The following is a 22898-nucleotide window of genomic DNA, read 5'->3' on the forward strand; positions in this document are numbered from 1 at the left end:
GACATGGAAGCTGTCAGCTAATTTTTTAGGTCTCTAGCTAATAATATGGGCTTAATATTCAGTTTATCATTGAGACCCTTAACCATATTCGCCCTGAGTCTCACTATCCATTCTAGTTCCTTAGTCTCTGTCTTCAACTTGACATCTCCCCCCTGTACAGTTATTGACAACCCTGTCAATTACCATGAAATGAAAAGTGTGTGCAACACCATACCTCTCAACTTGCCTTTCCAGAGCATTAGTGTCTGCCATCATCCCTATATTATAGAGGTGTTCTGTCATTCGATCCCTTAACCTCCGTGTTGTCATGCTAACATAAAAAGAGTTGCAGATCAAGCAATGTGTCAAGTAAACAATGTTAGTGCTATTGCAATTAGCTTTAAGTCTAAATCTGAATACCCTATTCAAATCCGGATGCAGGAACTCACCATTAGAATCCACGTGCATACATAAATTACAATTGTCACAAGTAAACATGCCAAAATTACTCACACTAGGGATCTGTGAAACTTAGTGAACTTGGTGAGTTAAAGGCGAGATTTTTACAGAGATGTTACGCTGAAGATGAGGTTCAGGGTACCCTGATGGAGGTCTCTGGGAGTAGAAATATGGAGGGCAGACCCTATTTTTTTGAGGGGAACCCACTGCCATTGCCAAGGGGAGATGCCTGTAAGCCTATGAGAATGTCAGTCACTTATTCTAGTAACATTAGGTTGTTACAGGACATTTATCGCAGGAACTGGAACATACTTTGTGATGATGAGGACATTAGACAATTGGTAGGAGAAGTTCCAAGATATACCTTTAAGAATAAGAAGAATTTAAAAAGGTTACTTTGTGGACCTCAGTCCCAACAAAGTGTTTCACAGAGCCCTAGTCTTACACAGATTTCCTAGACAGTTATATGTTGTAGGACAGTGTGGGTGACAGTGATGTGTAATACCCCATTATTCAGAGCAACTGCATCAGTCGCAATGCCATACAATACCAATGTGAACAGTACCAGTACTGGGTATCATTCTTGTATTTCTGGGCATTGTATTGGTATCTGACAGACCTATGGAAGAAATGTTTGTTAGCACTACCTGAATGTTCCCACACACAGTACCAGTTTCCACATTGCTATTATGCACATATATCTCACTCTGTTACTGTGCACACTCTGAACACAGCTTGACAAGTTGGGATGTAAATGTGACATACTTGGCTTCTTAGTCTCATAGGGTATTGGAGAGTTGCTAGTGTGCCAGATTTGTTCTCATAGATGTGTCAATCAGTTGCATTTCCTGTTTGCTGCCTATATGTCTGGGATCATCCGACTGATTTCCCAGGGGACAGGTTGATAGGCAACAGATATTGGCCACTTTACTGGACATTCTGGACATATCTGTACAGTTGTGGGGTATGATTCTGTATGCAGACTACTACCACTGGCAGAATTCGAACCATGGCTGTATGTGCTAAAAAAACAACAGTTCACATCTCAGTTGCATGTGCTATTCAGTTTTTGTTATCTGCATTTTCCCTGTTTACTGTCTATGTGTCTCTCAGTTGCACTAAATGGCCTCTGGGGATTACACCTGTCATATGCAGGCATTCCTACACATTCAATTAATAGTGCATAGTGTGAGTAACAATACAACAGTACTATTACATGATTGCAAAGCTACATTACCATATGTTATCAGAGTATACACATGCAGTCCAGCAGTTAGACGTTTATTGTCAGGCTATTACACTTTTAGTGACATACAAATGATATGACACTCTTCCTGCCATATTCTCTAGTGTATGCAGTACTTGCCTTGAACAATACAGGTTTTATACAGGCAATTAATTTACAACTACTTTTAGTTTTATTTCCTATCACAGTAAATGCATGAGTATTACTGACCTGCCTCATGTCGCAACATCGCCGGGCGACTGACGTGGGCAGAGCCTCCTGGTTCATGGCCCACTCCATTGCAGTTGTAGGGGACATAAGAGGATTATTTAGCCATACCTATCCATGATATACCTGAGCTGACAATTCTTACACACATACTGGGGTGATACTTACTGCCGCTCTAGCCTCTTGGATCCACTCCACCAAGAGGTCCCTCTTACGCCGCTTCAGGTCGGCATAGTGATGCCTGACCTGATCACCAGTTTGGGGTATGCCAGTGGCACTGGTGAGATCATGGGTGAGACAGTCCCAGGCCTCTGCCTTATATTGGGAGCCCTGATACTGGCTCTGCATCAGTCTCTGATCATGGTCTTTGACAAGGAGTCCTACCATGACTTTGGACTGGATGCACCAGCGCTGTGCCCAAAAGCGCACACCTTCTCCCCTTACTGCCATTGTGCCTACAAGGGGAAGCTACAACCAGTTATGAGATGCATTCCCGCCTCTTGGGTTTTCCACAATTTTCCGTGATTGGCTGGTTTTGAAAAGGCAAGGCTATGGGCAAACCTGCTTACCTAGGGTTGGCGTTGTTTAAAGGGGTATAACACTGTGCACAGTGAGTTAGCTTGCCTACACATTGCTTACACCTCCTAAGCTGGCCTGTGCAATGCTTAGCATTGCTTACATTAGACTTTGCATTATAATTCCTTTTTAGCATTGAGTTATTATTCATTACACCTTATATGTATGCCTGGTATCCGTGATTCATGTGTATGTACACAGTATGGGGTCCTTGTGTTTTATTGGGGACTTCAACACTCTGTTACAATTACACCTGACTTCTGGCCTTACTGCTGTACTCCAGTTCACATATTTATGTTATGTAGTGCATTAAGGCACATATGTCTGTATACTGATAACTTTCACAGGTTCAGTTTGTTTTTACTATGATGAAGACTTGTTTGCTGATACCTCATTCTTCTGTGCTTCTGTGATGGCTTGATGGTTAACTACTGTGACTATGGTGTATAGGGTCCAGGGTTAGAGACCTGCATGGCTGTTTATTTTGTTGATAGGCAGAACAAGGGCCGTTGGATACAGAGTGATTAAGGCACTTTTGAGCATTTGTAAGTGGGTTTTCACAACGGTAAGCACTGCTAACCTGTCATTACATCTGCTTACAGAGAGTTAGCTTCAGAATCGCTTAACCAGTGTAGGCATTGCTTACCGCCACACAAACGGGCTTAAGTTTGCTTACTTGTGCTTAAATATGCTTACTACTGCTTATTGGTGCTTAAACCTGCTTACTAGTGCTTTATTCATTATGACACTGACACCTCACATGTGCATTTACTGCAATATTCCAGTTCATAACAATGTGTTATTTAGTGGGTTATGCAACATAAATATTAGTCATAATGTGCTTTGCCATGGAAAATGGAATCTGCTGCAGTGGGAATTGTACCAAGAATGCCTGCTTATAAGGCAAAGTCTATGCCTACTACACTATTGTTACACTGCTTTATTTGTGTATATGTTCCTTGTTGTCCTCTTCAGCCATTTAATCTGCATTAACCGTAGCTAAGTGACTGGCACACCTGCACACCTACAGTTAGCTTTAATGGGAGTTTTAAAAAAAATAAAAGGGTTTGTTCATTTTATTTATGTATACTTTTGCTGTTGTACACAAGGGGGACTGTTGGTGGGGATATGTGGACACCTATGAGCGGTCTCACTCATTTCTCACCCCTTTCTGCTGTTCTTCATTGCAGGGTGTGTATATTCTGAGAGCTCTGCTCTCAGACACGCCCCCTGCACTTTTACATGCTCTATGTAAGACTAGTAGCTCAGGCAGCGTACCTCATTACTATGCATGACACACTGCCATCCTGCTCCTAAACGGCCGCCTCCGTGCAGGACTAAGCTAATCCTGCAAGGAGAAATAGTAAATCCGGGGGTATGTCTACTAAAAAAATGAAATAAGACTAGCACATGTTGGGTACATTCAGTGGATCTCCTAATAAATCATGAACATTTTACAACAATGATTCCAAGATGGCCGCCGACTAGTCTAGTCCTTACTCTCTGAGCTCCTCACAGCTATTTAACTTTTGTTTTTTTTTTACAACTTTACATCAACCTTTTTCCTCAAATTTTTATACTAAAAGATTTTATAAATCTTTTTCTACGCATTTGGATTATTTTTTCTTCTGGAATTATTATCCTGGGATTTATTTTACCTCAGAACATTCTTGGTTTCTCTGCTGCTGGGACTCCTACTGCTCCAGTCTGTCCCTGGTTCCTGGTATCCTGTTGACTGCATTCCATTTCTGGGCATGGCTACAAAATCTGACTCCATGGAGACTCAGCCTACAAAGGCCAAATATACTTCAATGCTCTCTCCTGAAAAAGATTCAGGTTCAAAAAGACTGAAATCATCTAGACAACCTACAGAAACTATTAATGTAAGTAATAAAGATTTAAATGGCTCAAATTTCCTTTTAGAAGAACTAAAAATAGCATTAAAACCAATCCAAAATGCTATACAAAACTTTTCAGAACAGTTTGCTGACTTTAGTAAATCTTTAAAGCAAATAAACGATAGTATTGTTACTATTGAAAATAAAATCTTAGCTTTAGAAGTTAAAACAGACTTATTGGAAAGTGACTTTAAATCTAGAGATAAAACTATTTCAGATTTACAAGCTAAAATATTGGATCTGGAAGCCAGAGTCGAAGAAATAACATCATTATTCGTGGTTTACCTGAATCTTATGACAATAAAAACTTGTTATCTGTGACTAAAAATATCTTTGAAACACTGTTAAATTGTGAAGCTTCTTCAAAATCTATAATTGTAGAGAGAGCACACAGAGCACTGCATACAAAGCAAGATTCTTCTACACCAAGGTTAATTTATACTAAGTTACTAAACTTTCAAGACACTTTCCAGATCCTAGAAACTGCTAAAACAAAGAAACAATTCATATGGAAGTCTCACAAACTATCATTTTCCCAAGATCTTCCTGCACAGATCAAATTAAATAGACAAAAACTAGCCCCTATTGTGCTGACTTGATAAAAGAGGGATTAGATTTCGAATGGCATATCCTAATACCTTGTCTTTCACAGCTAATGACAAAAGATTTGTATGTTCAGATCCTAAAGATGCAAAAGACATTTTTCTTAAAACATTTAAAAAGCTTCCTGACACTGTATCTTAATATTCTACTGTTAAAGAACTACAATAAGGTTTGATCTTTTCTTTAATCTGACAGTATTTGTGTTACATGATTTGTAATTCTGGTGTGACATAATTATATTACCTTAAGAACTTGTTATGTAATTTACACATGATGGATTTGGTGTGACAGTGTGCAGTGACAGGATATATGCTTGTTAGATTTGTGTGGATTAATAGAAGCATTTAAATTCCTGTATTTACTTTTTTCTCTTTCTCTCACATATGCTTGCTGTGTAAATAGATAATATGTTAATTTTACTACAAGCTTTGGAGTTACAGCCTTCTGTGTAAGCTAAATGATTTTTGGAGGGAAAAACATTTCATCTCAACATTCTAGCAAGAAAATCTTCCACTCAGAGTTCCAGCTGATGCTCTGCATGAACATGCACGACAGTCTCTCTGAGATGGATGGTGATGTCATCATTTGTGAGGAAAGAAGGACAGTTTCAAATACACAAGTCTGCTTGTTTTCAACAAGTATTCAATAGCACTAACTTTTTAATAGATCTGGCTATCATTTAAAGTGTTTTCTCTTCATAAATGAAGGTTGCTTTTTAAATTTAAACAGATTCATGTCACATAATATATTCAGTGACTTTTAGTGTGTCTGCATGACTTCAAAGCAAGCTGCTACTTTCATAAAGCAGAGTGAAAATGTTTCTGGAAACAAATGAACAGGTTAGTTTTATATATTAAAATTCTAAAGGATGTGTAAAGAAATGAACATATTTTCCTATTCAGAATATTTTTTCATACAATATTTTATATTATACTGAAGTGTTTAATTTGACAAATGTTACAAAGTATACCTGTCCATATGAAAGTTTCATGTTCTTTCTATTCTCTGCTCTCTCTCTTCTCAGAGGCTGGATGTGATATTTATGATTAGTAGTTTATGTTTAAGAAAGCCTTTACTTATTTGAAAGGTTTGAAATAACTATCTTTAATATGATTAGCTGAATCTACATATATATATTTAAGCCCTTAGATTTACTGCATTTAGCTTGCTTGTTTCTGTTTTAATTAGATGTTCAAAATGTTTACCTTAAAAGCCTTGTCTTTTCATGCTGTTTTGCTATGTTACATCTATAGCTTAGAAGAATAGTATGGCTACATAACCTAACAGAGTCATCAGTAAAATATTCAAAAGGTAGATTTAAAATTATATGTATGCACATTGTTGTACATTCAGTCCAATATATATGATGCTGTTTAAGTTACTATTTAATAATATAATTATACTTTATTCATGTATATTAACTAGTGTTAAAACCTTACAGCTTATAATATTTCATTTTGAATAGTTCCTGTACTATTATTATCTAGTTAATAGATGCATCTCCAGACTGAATTGTTTTTCATTTTGAGATATGGTTACTTGCTAGTTGTTTTTTGCTTTATTTGAACTATAACTAAATACTCATTCTACAGGTATTAGTGCTTTTATCATACTAATGGTCATGTTGATTAATGAAATTATCACTAAAGTACTAAAGAAGGTTCAGTAGATAGTGCATGACTATTATCTTTAGTTCAGTAATGCTATGCTTATTTACTTATATTATAATGTTATCAGTTGGTTTTGTTATACTTATATATGTTATCTTACATATCTTTCAGTTTTAATTGTATTACTTCTTATGATATAGTGTTCTAGTTAAACAGAGTGTGATTTATTTATTATTTACTTGTTTCTCTTTCTCTTGAAATACTTGAGGAAATGCATTTAATCACTATAAATTTCAATTTAAGGATAGGAGCTTTAGATTAGTATTAGAAGTAGGGATTAAGCATGTTGGACGTCTTGAAATTAGTTAATTTTGTATATATTTTTAGTAGTATTACTCGGACTTTATGCTATGTTAGGCTTCCTTTGAGTAATTTGTATTCTAACTTGAGGTTATTATTATCTATAATTACAATGTTTTTCATGTTCTTCTGCTCTTCCTTTATCACAGGGGATTGGTGGGTAGGCACTAGGGTTAGGATAAAGGTTATTATTATACATTTCATGGTTCTTAAAAACTTTTTCTTTTTTTTTCAACAAATGTTATTTGATGACTTGCTTGAATACTTAAAGACTGTTTTTCTTTTATTTTTTTCTTCTTCTTTTTAATGTTGTGTTGGATTTGCACCTTGAGTTCACTTTTATAGCATCAATAATGATTATACTTGTAGAATATGCCTGTTGACATAATTTTAGATTCTTGGAATGTTAGAGGCATTCAAGATAAAGCGAAAAAGTCACTATTATTTCATATGATCTTTAAATCACAGGCTAACATTTGTTTTATTCAAGAGACCCATATTTCACGTATTGATTGGAATAAAGAGTTAAAAATGGATCAAAAGATTATAGCTTCAGGTGACTCATCTAACTCCAGAGGTGTAGCTATAATCATTAAACAAAAATTCATTGGGAATATTATTGATGAGAAATTTGATGATGAGGGGAGGTGGTGCTTATTTACCGCTTCTATTGCTGGTTTGGACAAACCCTTATTAATTTTAAATCTATATGGCCCATGTAATTCACAACATTTGTTCATTTTAAAAATTTACAATATTCTTGCATCCTATAAGGATCATCATATTATAGTGGGTGGTGACTGGAATGCAGTTATAAACCCTGTAATTGATCGTTCTCGCTCCACTGTGACCTATAATCTTCAATCTACTCTGGCTCTAAATGATTTGATGACAGAATATAATTTAATAGACCCCCTCCGCACTGTTAAAAATATAAACAAGAATGATATATATACTTATTATTCTAAGTGCTATCATTCGTGGTCCAGATTAGACTTCTTTCTAATTTCAGATTATATTTCAAAATATATTGTGGACTTTACTACAGAACCCAGATTCTTTTCGGATCACTCAAGAATTTCACTAAAATTGAACATAAAACCCAATATCAAAAATAAAACTATGTTTAATAAGTGGACCTTAAATAATAACTTATTGTCAAATGAAGATATTTGCAAACAAGCTTCAGAAATCCTAAATGAAATGGTGAATAGTCTTGAATCATCAGACATTCCTTATGACATACAATGGGCAGCATGTAAAGCAAGATTAAGAGGTTTATTTATTAGTAAAGCTGCTTTTTCAAAAACAATACATTAAGAAAGAGGAATTCTTAAAATCAAGAATTTCTTCGTTGGAAAATCATCTTAGTCTGAACTATGATGCTACTTTAGAAAAACAAATTTTTGATTGTCAGAAAGATTTAATTCTGCTTCACCAAAATAACCTCTCCTTAGCTGAACAAAAGCTACTTGCTTCATATTCAGAGTGGGCCCAGGTTCCATCTAAATTGTTAGCGAGAATTATTAAAGTTAACTTCAGAAATCCAAATATTTCATCTTTATCTTATAATAACAGATTATATAATACTGATGAAGAGATTATTCAACTTTTCACCTCTCTTTACACTGAGTTATATTCAGGTTCTTCTAATTCTGTTAAAGATAATCACTCAAAACTCTTTTTAGACTCTTTGCAGTTCCCTAAACTTAATGATAATCAGCAAAAACTACTTTCTACCCTATATCGGTACAAGAAATCTCGGATTCAATAGATAATCTTAAATTGGGTAAATCTCCGGGACCTGATGGTTTTACTCCAGAATTTTTCAAAACTTTCAAATTGGTAGTTCTTCCCTTTCTATTTAAAGTTTACAATCATATAAGAGTTAATGATATCTCAGATATTCATTGGAACACATCCAAAACCATTCTAATTCTAAAAATAATAAAGATAAATCTGACCCAGTAAATTATAGACCCATTTCTTTAATTAACATGGATATTAAGATTCTGTCATCTATTCTGGCTAACAGATTGAAACGGATTTTACCCTCAATTATCTCGTCAGATCAATCAGGTTTTATGTCTCAGAGACATGCTTGGGATAATACTCTATCTTTAGAGACTATACTTCATCTCATTAAGAAAAATCCAAACCCTATATATGCTTTGATTATAGATGCATCAAATGCCTTTGACAGAGTATGTTGGAACTTTCTATTTCAAACTATGTTATGTTTTAATATTCCCTTATTCTTTATAAATTTTTTAAAAGTTTTATACAAGAATATGTTTACTAGACTATACATTAATGGTCAATTTTCTGCTCTGATAAAGATCACTAAAGGAACAAGACAGGGTTGTCCATTGTCCCCTTTTCTTTTCAACATTTACTTAGAACCTTTGCTATTGTTTATTACTCAAAATACTTTTCATAACATCCCTAGAATTCTTTATACTAAAATTCATTTCTCTGCTTTTGCGGATGATTTAGTAATCTACTTTCAAACTCCATTATCTGATTACAGAAAAATAATGAATTCTATTGATTATTTTTCTTTGGTTTCCAACTATCTTTTAAATTCTACAAAAACTCATATTTTCCCTTAAATCATTTAGCACACAAATCTTTTTTGTTTCCAGACGATCATTTTCAGTTTACTTATAATATAAAATATTTAGGAATCAATTTAGAGCATAATAATAAATCTTCCTTTCAAAATAATATTAATAAATTATGGAACTCTATATTGTCTGATATGGACAGATGGAAGCATCTAAACCTTTCATTTCTTTCAAGGGTGGCCATTATTAAAATGAATATTCTGCCTAAATTTCTTTACCAATTCTCATCATCTGATCAGATCATTTCAAAAATTTTTTGAGTCTGTAAATAAAGCTTTGGCAAAATTCATATGGTTCCCTAAATCTGTTAGAATTTCCTATTCTATATTGGCATTTTCGAAGGACAAGGAGGTTTGGGTTTACCTAATCTTTATCTCTATTATTTGATTGTCTCATCCAATAAACTTCTTACTATCTCTAAATTCAATAACACTTCTTATCCAAATCACTCTTTATGGATAAAATTATGGTATAATTATGTCATTTCTAATAATTTAAATCCTGAAGCTATTCCCTTTATCTCTCTGGATAGTTTATTTATTAAAAATATATCTACAGTATTTAAACAAAAGATTAGAGATTTCCAAACCTTACTCAAAATGTGTAAACTAGAAAAGATCTCGCACCGTGTTCAGCCAATTCATCTAAACCCAAATATATTATTGGACAATAAACTTTTGAACTTAACAAACTATCCTTTAATTAAAAATCTAAAAGTAGGAGATGTTTTGAAATATCTTGACTTGCCTTTATATGACTGGCATAAGTTATTGAAAGTAAACTGGAATTACTCACCAATTCTTACACAACTAAGAGCAATAATTAAAAACAAATTTGTATCTCTGGTCCCCATAGACTCACAATTGAAAAACCTTAACACGATTATCAAAATACTTTCATCATCTGATAAAATGCTCTCAAACTCATATAAATTAATTAATTCTTTAATGATGGACCACAACTGTCTTTTATCTAATGTTTGGTTGAATTATAATTCCCAATTGTCAGAATCTCAGAAAGTCCTGGCTATTAGACACACTAAGGAATTTATCCCTTTTTAAAAAATTAGCATACACACAATTAATGATTAATAATGATGCCTACTTTACCCCAATCAAATTAAACAAATTTAACCCAAATAAGTCCCCTTCGTGTTCATGCTGTTCTCATCCCCAAGCAGACCTCCTTCATATTCTATGGTATTGTCATTTTTCTCACAGATTGTGGACATCTTTAAAAGTCAGACTGCAGAAAATGGGATATCAAAAATCCACATTGACGTGGGAATTTGCTATTCTACATATTCCATTGATTCATCTTTCAAAAGTTGATATTCATGTTATCATTTTTATTTGCTCATTACTAAAACTTTATATAATACAAAATTGAATTGATCGTTCTAAATTAAAATGGGTTACTTTCCAGAAAATGGCTTTTAAATTTATTGATGCTCAAAGATACTTAGGTGGAAGTCCAAAAAAAAGCTATTAGAAAGGTTGTGTTAGAAAAGGTTCTAAACATATTAAATAGTTAATGTTAAATATTTTTTTTTTTTTTCTCTCTCAGGTTGCCTAACTTGTATATAGTGTACATATGGTGTATGTTTTATTTCTAAATAACTTATCAAAATTTCATGAAGGTTGTTATCACTAGATGAATTGTTATATGTTCATTTATGCCTTCTTGTTATGTATAATCTTTTAATTGTCTTGCTATTCATATAATTAATAAAACATTTTTTTTGAGAAAAATGAACATTTTACAACAAATGCACAAACATGTGACAAGATGACTGAAAACGCATATGCAGCTGGCAATGTGCACAGAGGCTACACATCAACAATACATGCTACTTATAATAATTTATGTGGTTACACTTACTTGGAGAAAAGTATATACCCCAACCCCTCATACACACACACACACACACACACACACACACACACACACACACACACACACACAAACAGACACACACACACACTAAAATACTCAATATATATATATATATATATATATATATATATATATATATATATATATATACATAACTGCAATGAATAACTCTTAGCAGAAAACAATATTTACCTAAACTATGTAAGGGGCTTCACCCCCCCACACCCCCCAATGTGGGGGGTTATGCCCTCCACACCCCCCTAACTATATATACTAACACCAGGATCACACTACAGTGGGGAAAAGGGCATATACCTTTTACTTTAATGTGTCAGTGTTATGAGTTTCAGTCAAATGCGTTTTCAGTCTTTTGAACTTTCAGTGTTTTGTTCTCAGTCAAATGAATTTCAGTCAAATGAAATTTAGGTCATATGAAGTAAACCCACATATATATATATATATATATATATATATATATATATATATATATATATATTAATATAACTCTTTGTTTGTGTGTGTGTGTGTGTGTGTGTGTGTCCGCACGTGTATGTCTATACCTATAGATAGATTTTTCACAAAAAACAAGGATTCACCTTTCTTCTTCAGTGGCACTGGATTAAGAAAGCATCATTTCTAAAACAGTGAGCTTGAATTTCTGTGATCTGAATAGTATGTAATAACTATGGCTTCTTATGTAGCTGTTCAGCATGCAGTCCTGCAAACCACTGTGAAGCCTAGCCTAATTTCCCCAGAGCATGGTCTGCTTAACTGATGACTGAAAGAATCAAACCCTGTACCGCATGAAGCAGCTTGTTAACAGTTTATAACCTTTATTATCTATGCTAACTGTGACACCTTAGGTTCTCTGGCTACATGATTTATAGAAGTCAAGTCACAATGAAATGTACCATCAACCTGGTCTTCAACTCAGAAACTTTAGTTGATAAGGCCAACACATTAACCACATGGAAAGGAACTTGTGATTTAAGTTAGTCTGCTAAACAGCGCTTATCTGCCTAATAAAGAACTTTCAACTGAAAATGACCATGTATCTTTTTTTCTTGGTGAGCAAACATTCTAATTCCACTGAAGCTCCAAAAACTGATCCCAGCAACCTTACAAGGGGTCAATGTCCTGAAGCAAAGCTAAAATCAGGTAAAACTCTGGGGGCTTTCCCATTGTCTGAAAGTCTTACAGCTTTTATGAACGTTTTCCTCAGCTACCTACAAAGGAAGCCAAGTTTCCACTTGCAGCAGCTACAACAGAACTGGACAGCACCCCTAGACTTATTTTTAACTCCTAAAACACTTATGAAGGCAGATGCATCAAAGTATGCTAACCCCTGGCTTTTTTCTAAGAAAGTCTGTACACTGTAACTCATGATGGTGGAGTCTTCTCCCCATACTCTCATTGTTTAAACATGCTGAAGTCACACTGTGTTGGAGAAAATAAAATTAATGACACATTTTTCCAAGTTACTGCAAACTCAGAGATAGTACATTTAGAAATGAGGGGCGAGAGCGAGTCTCAACACAGGGATGTAAACACCCCTGGAAAATGTCTCCCAATTATTTATTTTATTTATTTATTTTACATTTGTTGACCAGAATAGTCCGACTGGATACATGCCCATTTTTAGCAGAGGCCCGGGGAGAAAAGCTCCAAACTTACAAACAGGTAAAGACAAGCAAGTTACAGTATATGCACAAACATATTGTATTAACATGCAAGTTACAGTCTCACATTTGAAGCCTATGAAGAATACAGTTTATATTCAGAAATATATACAGATATGTTAGAGTTTCTCTTATCAAACTTATAGGTGCAGCTATATTCGGAGTATATGCAGAGATGTTACAGTTTTTCTTTTCAAACCTTTTAGTGTAAGAGGTAAGTCGCTGTGAATAAAAAATGACAGGAATATGGAATTAGATTAGGCTTTAGTCAGGGTTAGAGCAAGGACATAACCAGTTAGTTGTAATGTACTGGGTTAGATTTTTTTGAACTGATTTAGGGAGGGGTTCAGAATAAGGTCAGATGAGAGCAAATTCCAAGTTTTGCCTACTGAATTTGCAAACAAAGATTCTCCAGATAGGTTGTTAGCTTTACAGATTGAACCAAAAGTTTTGTAGTGGAATGAAGTGGCCTAGTGTTTTTGTAGGGATGGATATTGTTTTTAATGAAAGGAGTTTTTTCTGGATGTTTAATAACCTTGAAGGCTACAGTAAGTTGATTATATTGAATTAGTCTGGGGAGTTCTAGCCATCCTAATAGGGTTAGGTTTTGACAATGGTGTGTCTTGTAGGGAGTTCCTGTGGCAAACCTAGCAATTTGATTGTAGCAGCTAGAGAGTTTGCTGAGATCAATTTTGTTCAAGTTAGTGAGTATTGGTGAGGCAGAGAGTAGAGTTCAAAGCAGATGGGTACCAGCAATGGCCGTCCTAGCTAGAGGGGTGAGAAAAGGTTTGTTTCTGTATAGGGAACCAAGTTTTTTATTAATGGTTTTAATAGTTTGGTTTACATGCATATTATATTTGACGTTGTTGTCTATTATAACACACAGGAGTTTGGTATACATATCTGGTGAGATTATGGTCCCATTGTTAGATGTTATAGTAAATGAAGGATGAGAGGATTTGCGAGTAGGGGAGAAGAGCAATAGCTTTGTTTAATTAGGGTTTAATATCAGCTGTTTATTAGAGATCCAGTTTTCCACTGTATTAAAGGTTTTCTGGGTTAAACTAAGGAGATCTGTAGGGGTAGAGGCTGAGCAAATCAGGGTGGAGTCATTGGCAAATTGTATACAGGTTGCACCTGGGAATACAGTGTGGAGGTCACTGATAAAGAGGGAGAAAAGAAGGACACCTAATATGGAGCCTTGAGGGACATCAAGGGTAACGGGGACAATGGTGAAGAGTTTGTCCTGCCAAAGGACAGCCTGCTGTCTTCCACTAAGATAAGATTGAAGCCATTGTATGTCATGGTTGTTTAGGGATATTTTCTTTAGGGTAAGTAAGAGTAGCTGGCGGGTAACCATGTCGAACGCCTTGCAAAGATCGAGAAACAGGGCAGAAGATAGTTTGTTATTTTTACGGTTGGAATTTATGTTATTAGAAAGGAGGAGGACTGTGGTGGTACTATACTGTGGTCTAAATCCATGCTGGGAGTTGGCCAGAAGATTATGTTGAATAAGGTTGTGAAAGAGTTGTTTATGGATACACTTTTCCATAATTTTATTCACAGGGGAAAGGATAGCTATTGGTCTATGTTTGACAGCTCAATGGAGCTGCCTCCTTTTGTTTGTAGTATGACATGTGATATTTTCCAGATAGAAGGAATAGAGGCTTCAGTTATGGTTCTGCTTATCAAAATAGAGACAGGGAATGCTATAACATCAGTAGCTTTTTGCATGTAGTCTGCAGGGAGGAGGTCGGGTGAAAGGGTGGTTGGTTTGGTTTTTTTAATTAGTGCTCTAATTAGAGTGAAGTTAGAACTTTTTGGGAGCTGAAGGAGATAATGTCACTGGGTTTTGGGGTTTCAGCATTAAGACAAGTGGGTTTAAGTTTTCTAGCAAGGGCCTGGATGGTTTCTGTAAAGAAACTGTTGAAGGTGTTGGCAATGGACTCTGGCGATATTTGTATTGGGGCTGAGGGGATTGGAATTGTGGATTGCCCTTGGTGGAGGAGTTTGTTAATACCTGCCCAGAACTTCTATGGCTTGTTGTGGTGCTTCTGCTGTAGATGGCTGAAATAGCTTTTTTTTTTTTTTTTTTTGTCTAGTAATATGGATGTTTTTTTATCTTGTGAGGCTTTAGAGGAGCAATAGGTGTTCCATTTGTTAGATACTTTATTAATAACATGCAATGGCAGATGGAGTGCCAGAAACCTGTCAGCAAGTCAGTCATCAGTTAATGTCGCTTCAGTGTAATATGGCAAAGTGTGTGGTGCCATCATGACTTTTGAAATTTGCTAGTCTGATAAGGAGAATCATTGGTCTATCTTCTGAAGTAGCCATATCTGGAAAACAACAAGGCATGCACTAGATGTTGTAATTGGAAAACAAAAATGATATCAGGCAGAAGCTGAGTGAACACCTGAAAACCATGGCTGGGCCCCAGCCAGTAGTGCCATCATAGATACAATGACCTCAAAATGTGTAGGCTGGACAAACTGTCGGAGTGGGTTGACCATTTTGAGGCAAGAACTCCAGAGCTCCATCTAAGTATAAAATTCTTTATGTTTTTCTTAGAGGGGTAATATTTAATATAAGTTTAAAAATAACAATGCTGTATACTATAGCTATTTGCTAGATTGCATGTGTGAATCTGCAGAAATGTACAACTTATTCTATTGCAGTAATGTAAAGGAAAGCATAAACATATCTGTACATACAACTGCATCTGAATATAAACATATTAAATGTTTCATTGTTAATGGAATAAATAAATAAATAAATACATACATACATACATACATACATACATGTCTGTATAAATATAAATGGAAGATATGTATGAGTAGAATAATAATCTGCAAATATATGGCTGAAAAAACACAGGTATACAGCTGCATAAGTACACTTATAGCTACTTTTTAATGTATTTACACAGAAAGAAAAAATGTTTGCATTTCCATATGTTCTTGTGATATTGCATTAACTTAGGCAAAAGTTAAATTACATGCAGACAGATTGTATACTGTTGTATAAGAAAGTTATTTATTTTCAGAACTGTAACTGCACTTACAAGATGGCTGAATTCAGTCAAACATCACATTCTAGTCAGAGTGGAGGTTGGGGGATAATGGGCAATTGATAAAATGTGAAGTGAAAGTCCAGCACATACTTCAGTGAGAAATTATCAAAATTATTTTATATCATCACCTTATATTGGAATTATTAGGGAAGAAAAGTATCGTGCACATGTTTCAACAGCTTAGACAGCTTAGGAAATGAAAATGTTCATTACTTGCTACATTATTCTGTTTGCCTACACATTTGAGGCTGAACAAAATCCAGAGACTGTTACTTGCAAAACGTAATATAAAAAAAAAATCCACCAAAACTTTACTAGAATTTATAAGTGACAGTAAAGGAGAGATTAGTAAAGTATGAGAATTCAGATATGAATATCTATCTATCTATTTATATATATATATATATATATATATATATATATATATATATATATATATATTTGAACAAATATGTGGCAAGCAAATACTGCAATGAATGCAATTACTTACAAAGAATAATCACATACTTAAATAAAAAAGTAAAATATAGGTGAAAAAGAATTCTACAATGACTGTCCAATACTATTCAAAAACAAGAATGCTGATTGGTCAACCCAACCACAGCGCCCATTGTAAATCCAAGAATATACCAATGGAAAAAGGTCCAGTTACCTGTACTTTTTTTCCATTTGTATATCGCATACATTTTTTACTTTTCTTTCTTTTATAACCAAATTACAAAATGGAAGACCTCAAACAAACGAGGGAGATGACGCAGCAAAATATAATAGGATAATCAGGTACAGTCTACAAAATTAAAGAAACATACCTGATTATCCTTTTATTTTGTCTGTTCCAGCTCTACCAAACATTAAAGGTCTCCCAGTTTCTTTTTTTTTTCTTCTTTTGAATAAAATAAAAAAAAAAAAGCAATAGAGATCTTCCTTTCTCCATTGCTTCCTTTGCACAGCACTGATGTAGTGCATAAGTGTGAGCACACAAATTCCATATGCATGCATGGTACATCAGAAAAAGCCCCAGGATACCAGAAAAATGTAGAAGGGACCACAGAAGCATTATACAAAGACATTCCCCCGGATTTACTAATCTTCCATGTAAGACTAGATTAGATTACATGGAAGCTCCAGTGTAAGAGTATGATGGCAGCGTGCCATGCATATTAATGAGGGCGCGCTGCCTCAACTCTAAAGCTTACATGGATCGTGGACGAGTGTAGGGGTGTGTCTGACTGCTGAGCAGTCCAAAAATCCATGTCCCTGCAATGAAGAAATGCCGCTACTTCCAGTTACATGAGTGTGTCCACTCACATGTGTACAATGTAACACTACACTCCCCATATGTTAAACAACTTACAAAATTAAAAATAAAAAGATTTTTTTTTTCTTCCAATATAGCTGTCCATAGTTGTGCGGGTTTGCCCATTGCTTAGCTACAGTTAGCAGATTAGACACCAGAAGAGGATAATAAGAAAAATATATGCAAATTAAGCAACATAGCAATAGCGTAGTGGTTAGAGCCTTCGCACAAAGAGGAGACATTCCTGGTTCAAGTCCCACTACTACACATTCCATTTACTGTGGGAAATCTGTATACAAAAATATTTCCTGACATTTTTTAAGTATAAGTTTTGTAAAAAGCATTGAAATGTTAAATGTAGTAGTGAACGAATTATATATATATATATATATATATATATATATATATATATATATATATGAAGGTGAAATGTTTATGCATTGTGAGGCATGAATACCCTATTTTAAGCAATATAAAGCACTGCTAAGCACATTTTACCAGTATTGAGCATATTTAAATACAATTACACGTAGCTGCGCACCGCACTAACCAGCGCAATATCGAGCAACGTCTGGCAACGTAGGGCAACATCGAGCAACGTTGGGCAACGTTGGGCAAAGTCGAGTAAACACACTCACACCTGCTTTACTTTTCCTTAACCAGTCAGGTCTGCCCAGCAGGAAATTAAAAAGCAGTGACAGGGCTCAAACTCAGGATACTGTGCACTACAGTCACAGTACTTAACCACTAAGCCATAACATCATTTCACAAACATGCACTTTCAACAGACACATATCTATCAAAGGAATTTTAAACATTGCCAACATCAGCTAAGCAGGCATGTCTACAGCTGAGTTTTTCCAAAACTGGCCAATCCCAAATAAGTGCGGTAAATGAGGCATATTTAAGCTCCACAGGTGGGAATACTTGCTATAACTGGTTGTAGCTTCCTTCTGCAGTCCGCATGGCTGGTGTTGGTGAAGGCACTCGATTTAGAGCGCAATACTTGGGCATCCAGGAGTCCAAAATTATGGTTTGGCTCCTCATCCACAAACATGAGGAAAGACTCCTGCAGGGCCAGTACCAGGGTACCTAATATAAAACGGAGGTCTGGAACAGTCTTGCCCATGATCTCATCAGTGCCACTGATGTTCCTTGGACTGGTGAGCAGATCAGGCACCATTATTCTGACCTGAAGTGACATAGGGGGGATGAACTGGACCGGTGGATCCAGGAATCCTGTACAATGCCTAATGCCCCAGTACTGAGTTTGTAGCCATTGTATTAAGTAGTTAAGAATTGCTATGCTTGTCTATACTATGGATAGGTATGTCTCAATATCACTGCATTTACTTCACAGCTGCAGGTGATCAGGCTATGAACCTGCAAGCCCATGAAGATAGGCTGCAAAGGCTGCATCATGAGGCAGGTTAGTAATTATTCTGCATGCACTGTTATATAACATAAATGAGAGAGCCTTCAAAAACTCTTTTAACCTAATAAATAAAGGTGCAATAATCCTTTAATAAATGTATGATTCATGGAGTGCATCTGTGTCATTTTCTTTGATATGTTGTTGTACTGTTGTATTCTACAAATAGTAGTGTTGTATTAAGCAGTGTCAACCCACACTTGGGTAGGCCCATATAACATGGATGAAGGGAGTGCCAGTAGCTTGTATGCATATGTACAGCCCTCAACTGTTGGTTCATGGCCAGCATGTACAGGTTAATCTGGCACATGAGTAGCTTGGTATTGTGTTCCCCAGAAATGTCAGTGTGCTGCCAGAAATGTAGGGAGCTGTTAACATATAACTGATACTTTCACCTGAACATATCTAGATAATTATATGAAAGTAGAGCTGTCAGTGTATCATCTTAGCAGTAGTGTGTATGAGCAACTCTCAAAATATGTTGCAGTAACATATGCATCTTGGACAGTTTGTATGTAAGATACAGCTCATGTATATAATGATCTAGCAAAATCCAATTGCACAATATAAGGACATTGGGTAGTGTAATAATACATGTAATGGACATATATCTGCAGTTAATATGAATATAGGGAAAACTAGAAGGATATATAAGTTGTTAATTGAGCTATATTTTCCACCCTACTGTATGTGCATAAAAAATGCAATTCCACACCTCAATCGGTATGTCTAATATCAAAACATTTGTTGGGACATATGTCATATTGGTTTATAAATATTTGCATTTATTTCCATGCATGTGCCCTGTTAAAATACCACAATATTGGTGGCCTATTGCCATCAATTAAACCTGCATGCTGTTGTAATGTCCACTATTGTTCTATATATGCATGTGTCATGCTTGCTTTTCAACTGTTGAAAATCTGGTGTGTTGGGTTAATGGGAATAATTCTGCATGCTGCTATAACTAATTGGCAATGCTGTTGACTGTTACTAACCCATATGTTTATTAAACTCTCCAAAACATAGTTTGTATGGGAAGGCCGGTCCCAGCAGACCCACCTGTCCCACCTCAGCTGGCTATGGCACCTGGCACCAGCAGATCTGGTGTCCAGCCTGGGACCTCCTCCTCCATTGGCCCTGTGCCACCTTCAGGTGGAAGCTCTGCAGGGGATGGTGCTTGGCCCCCCTCATGCAAGCGTGGGCGGAGAGGCACCTATCACCCTTTGTACAGTCCAGTCTGTGGTGCGTAGAGAGATTGAACATTCTGTTGCAGAACCTCTATGCCAGCTTGAGGCCTGAGTGGTGCAAATCCAGGGTCAGCCTGGCCTCTCCTACACAACCCCCAGTATAGCCACCTTCTGGGCCATGAAGGTGGAGTGGTGACTGCCCATGGGTGGGGACCTCAGTCACACTGTTTCCATCTGGAGGATCATGGGCTTGCAATTTTCAAACATCCCTCCACATCAAAGGTGTTCACCCACCACATGTGTCATATACCGCCCCTGTATGCATCTTGTTTGTCTTGTCTGTTTACCTCCCCAACCTACCTCTCCAAATATACCTACTTCCCCTACCCCACATTCCACTCACACCTGAAAAAAAAGGGCAATCTGCTCCCCAAAAAAATACGCCCCATACATAGCTGCCCATTTTGCTCACATGTCCACTGGACACATGAAATGTTATTTAATTGGCATTACAACATACTGTGTTGTCCTCTCCCCTCTCTCAGGGTTTGAAGGGTTCATATCTACCTCCAAAATTATTGCATATGCACAGCTGTTGCTGTTGAAGAAATGGTCAGCTATGGATCTTCCCTTCACCTGTCCTGCACATTCCGAGCTATTTTCCATACTGTCATTCCCTCTTTGTGCCCCTTTTTTACCACTTTCTTATCTCTTTATTTTTCTTTTCTTTCAAAGAAATTAGCACGGGGGTGAGCGGGAATAAGTGTTATTAAACAGTAGTTAGTGGGTTCGCGCGGGCGTGTGCCTGATTGCGATTGGCTAAGCAATGCGCAGCATTGCGCAAACCCACGCAAACCCGCTTACAACTGCTTAAAAGTGCCTTAGTCACTCTGTATGTGAGGGCCCTTGTTCTGCTCAGGAACAAAATAAAACACCTCTATAAGTCTGGAACCGCAGACCTTGCACACACTACACAACATAAAGTACCACTAAGCCATGGTAAATATACATCAAGCTGCTGCTTAAATAATTATATCATGCATCAGAATGAGTGAATGTAAAGGAAAATTTGGAATACCATACTACACAACTTGTTCTGTGGATGATGGCCAACAGTTGTGGGATTACATTACATGACTGTGATAAGAGAAGTAGCCATTCTAGCTGGAAATATTGTTACACCATCACCTTACAACCCCACACAGTATAACAGCAGGACAAACAATGGCATATCTGTTTAGGGCAGAGGCCATACCTCTCAACTGTCCCTAATTTTCAGGGACGTACCTGATTTTGACCCAAATTTTATCTCTGTCCCTTTGAATCCCTCCTAAAAACTACGGACTTTGGGCAGAAAGGTGGTGAATTACACTTAATGAATAATTACAATAATTAAGAGTTAGACACTTCTTTTACTTCAGAAAAGGTGCATTAATTCCTATGCTCTGATTCTCTCAATGTTTCAACTTAATGGCACTAATATTTTAAAGGTGTCCCTGATTGTCCCTGAGTTTTTCTTGACTTTTCCCTGATTCTGTTGAAATATGTACCTGATTGGTTGAGAGGTCTGGCAGAGGAAGAAACATAGAGGCATATTAGCCTTTCTGCTGTTACACACTGTGCAAATAGCTTTGGAAGGAGTTTTGGAAACATACCCTTATGTAGGAATAAAACACTGAAATACAAATGGATGTAGCCATGTACTGGTAGCAACCAACTGTAAGAATGCCATTGCTCTATTGCTGAAAAGACCTGTGTGGTACACAGACAAAAAATAAAAGGCTATTCTCTGGCTATCATGTGGATATTTATTTATTTATCATTTGTTGACCAGGAAAGTCCGACTAGGTTCCACAGAGCTGTTTTCCTTCGGAGGCCGAGGGAGAAATGCTCCAGATGCATTCTTTTTGAATGTGTGGAGAAGGGAACCGGAGAGGAAACGGACCTTGAACACAACACAGAGAACATGCAAACACGACACAGAGGGCCCCAGCGCAGACCGAACTGGAGAATCTCTTGCTGTGAGGTGACAACTTTAACCGCTGCACCACTGATAGGTCTGCAGTTAGGAGTTCCACAGACAGACTACATGGCTTGATAAACTAACATGTACACAGCAACCCTGTAAGTCCAGCAAGATAAAATCCACACAATACTACTTACGCTCTCTGTACTTCTGCAACCCTACCCAAATGTAGAATATACCTGTGTGTGCAGGGTCTACCAAAGATGTAGGCAAGCATACTCACTGTACTGAAATGTGTCCATTTTTTCTGAGCAGTTTGTGCTGTCAACACTAAAAATACACAAACTGTTTAGAACTGTGTAAATGAATATTCACAGTATAGCAGTTCACAAACAATTCTTGTGCCAAAGGAATACATCTCTATAACTAGCTTTGTATGGCAGTTGATTGCAACAGTTGAAAAGAAAGTACATCTTTCCATGTATCTTGGGGTAGCATTTTGAGGGGTGAGTACATCTGTACACTGACAAGTGGGTACTAGAAGCAGCAATATTAGGTCTGAGTACAAAATGTAAATCTCTGGCTACACCCCTGGCTTCTGATATAAGAACTATACCAACCTTCTGTCTTAAACAATGATGTCCACACCAAACAAGGACACTCTCCATCTTGGAATGTTGAAAGGGCCATGCCTACATGAGTCTGTAATTTATAGTACTGGGTTGCTATGACAGTGATTACTTCAATTACCACACAGCAGGCTGCATGCAGTTAGCAAATGGTGTGCACTAATTGGT

This window comes from Protopterus annectens, chromosome 3.part1, assembly GCF_019279795.1.
Source record: "Protopterus annectens isolate FY-2018-M chromosome 3.part1, PAN1.0, whole genome shotgun sequence".
Classification (NCBI taxonomy): domain Eukaryota; kingdom Metazoa; phylum Chordata; order Ceratodontiformes; family Protopteridae; genus Protopterus; species Protopterus annectens.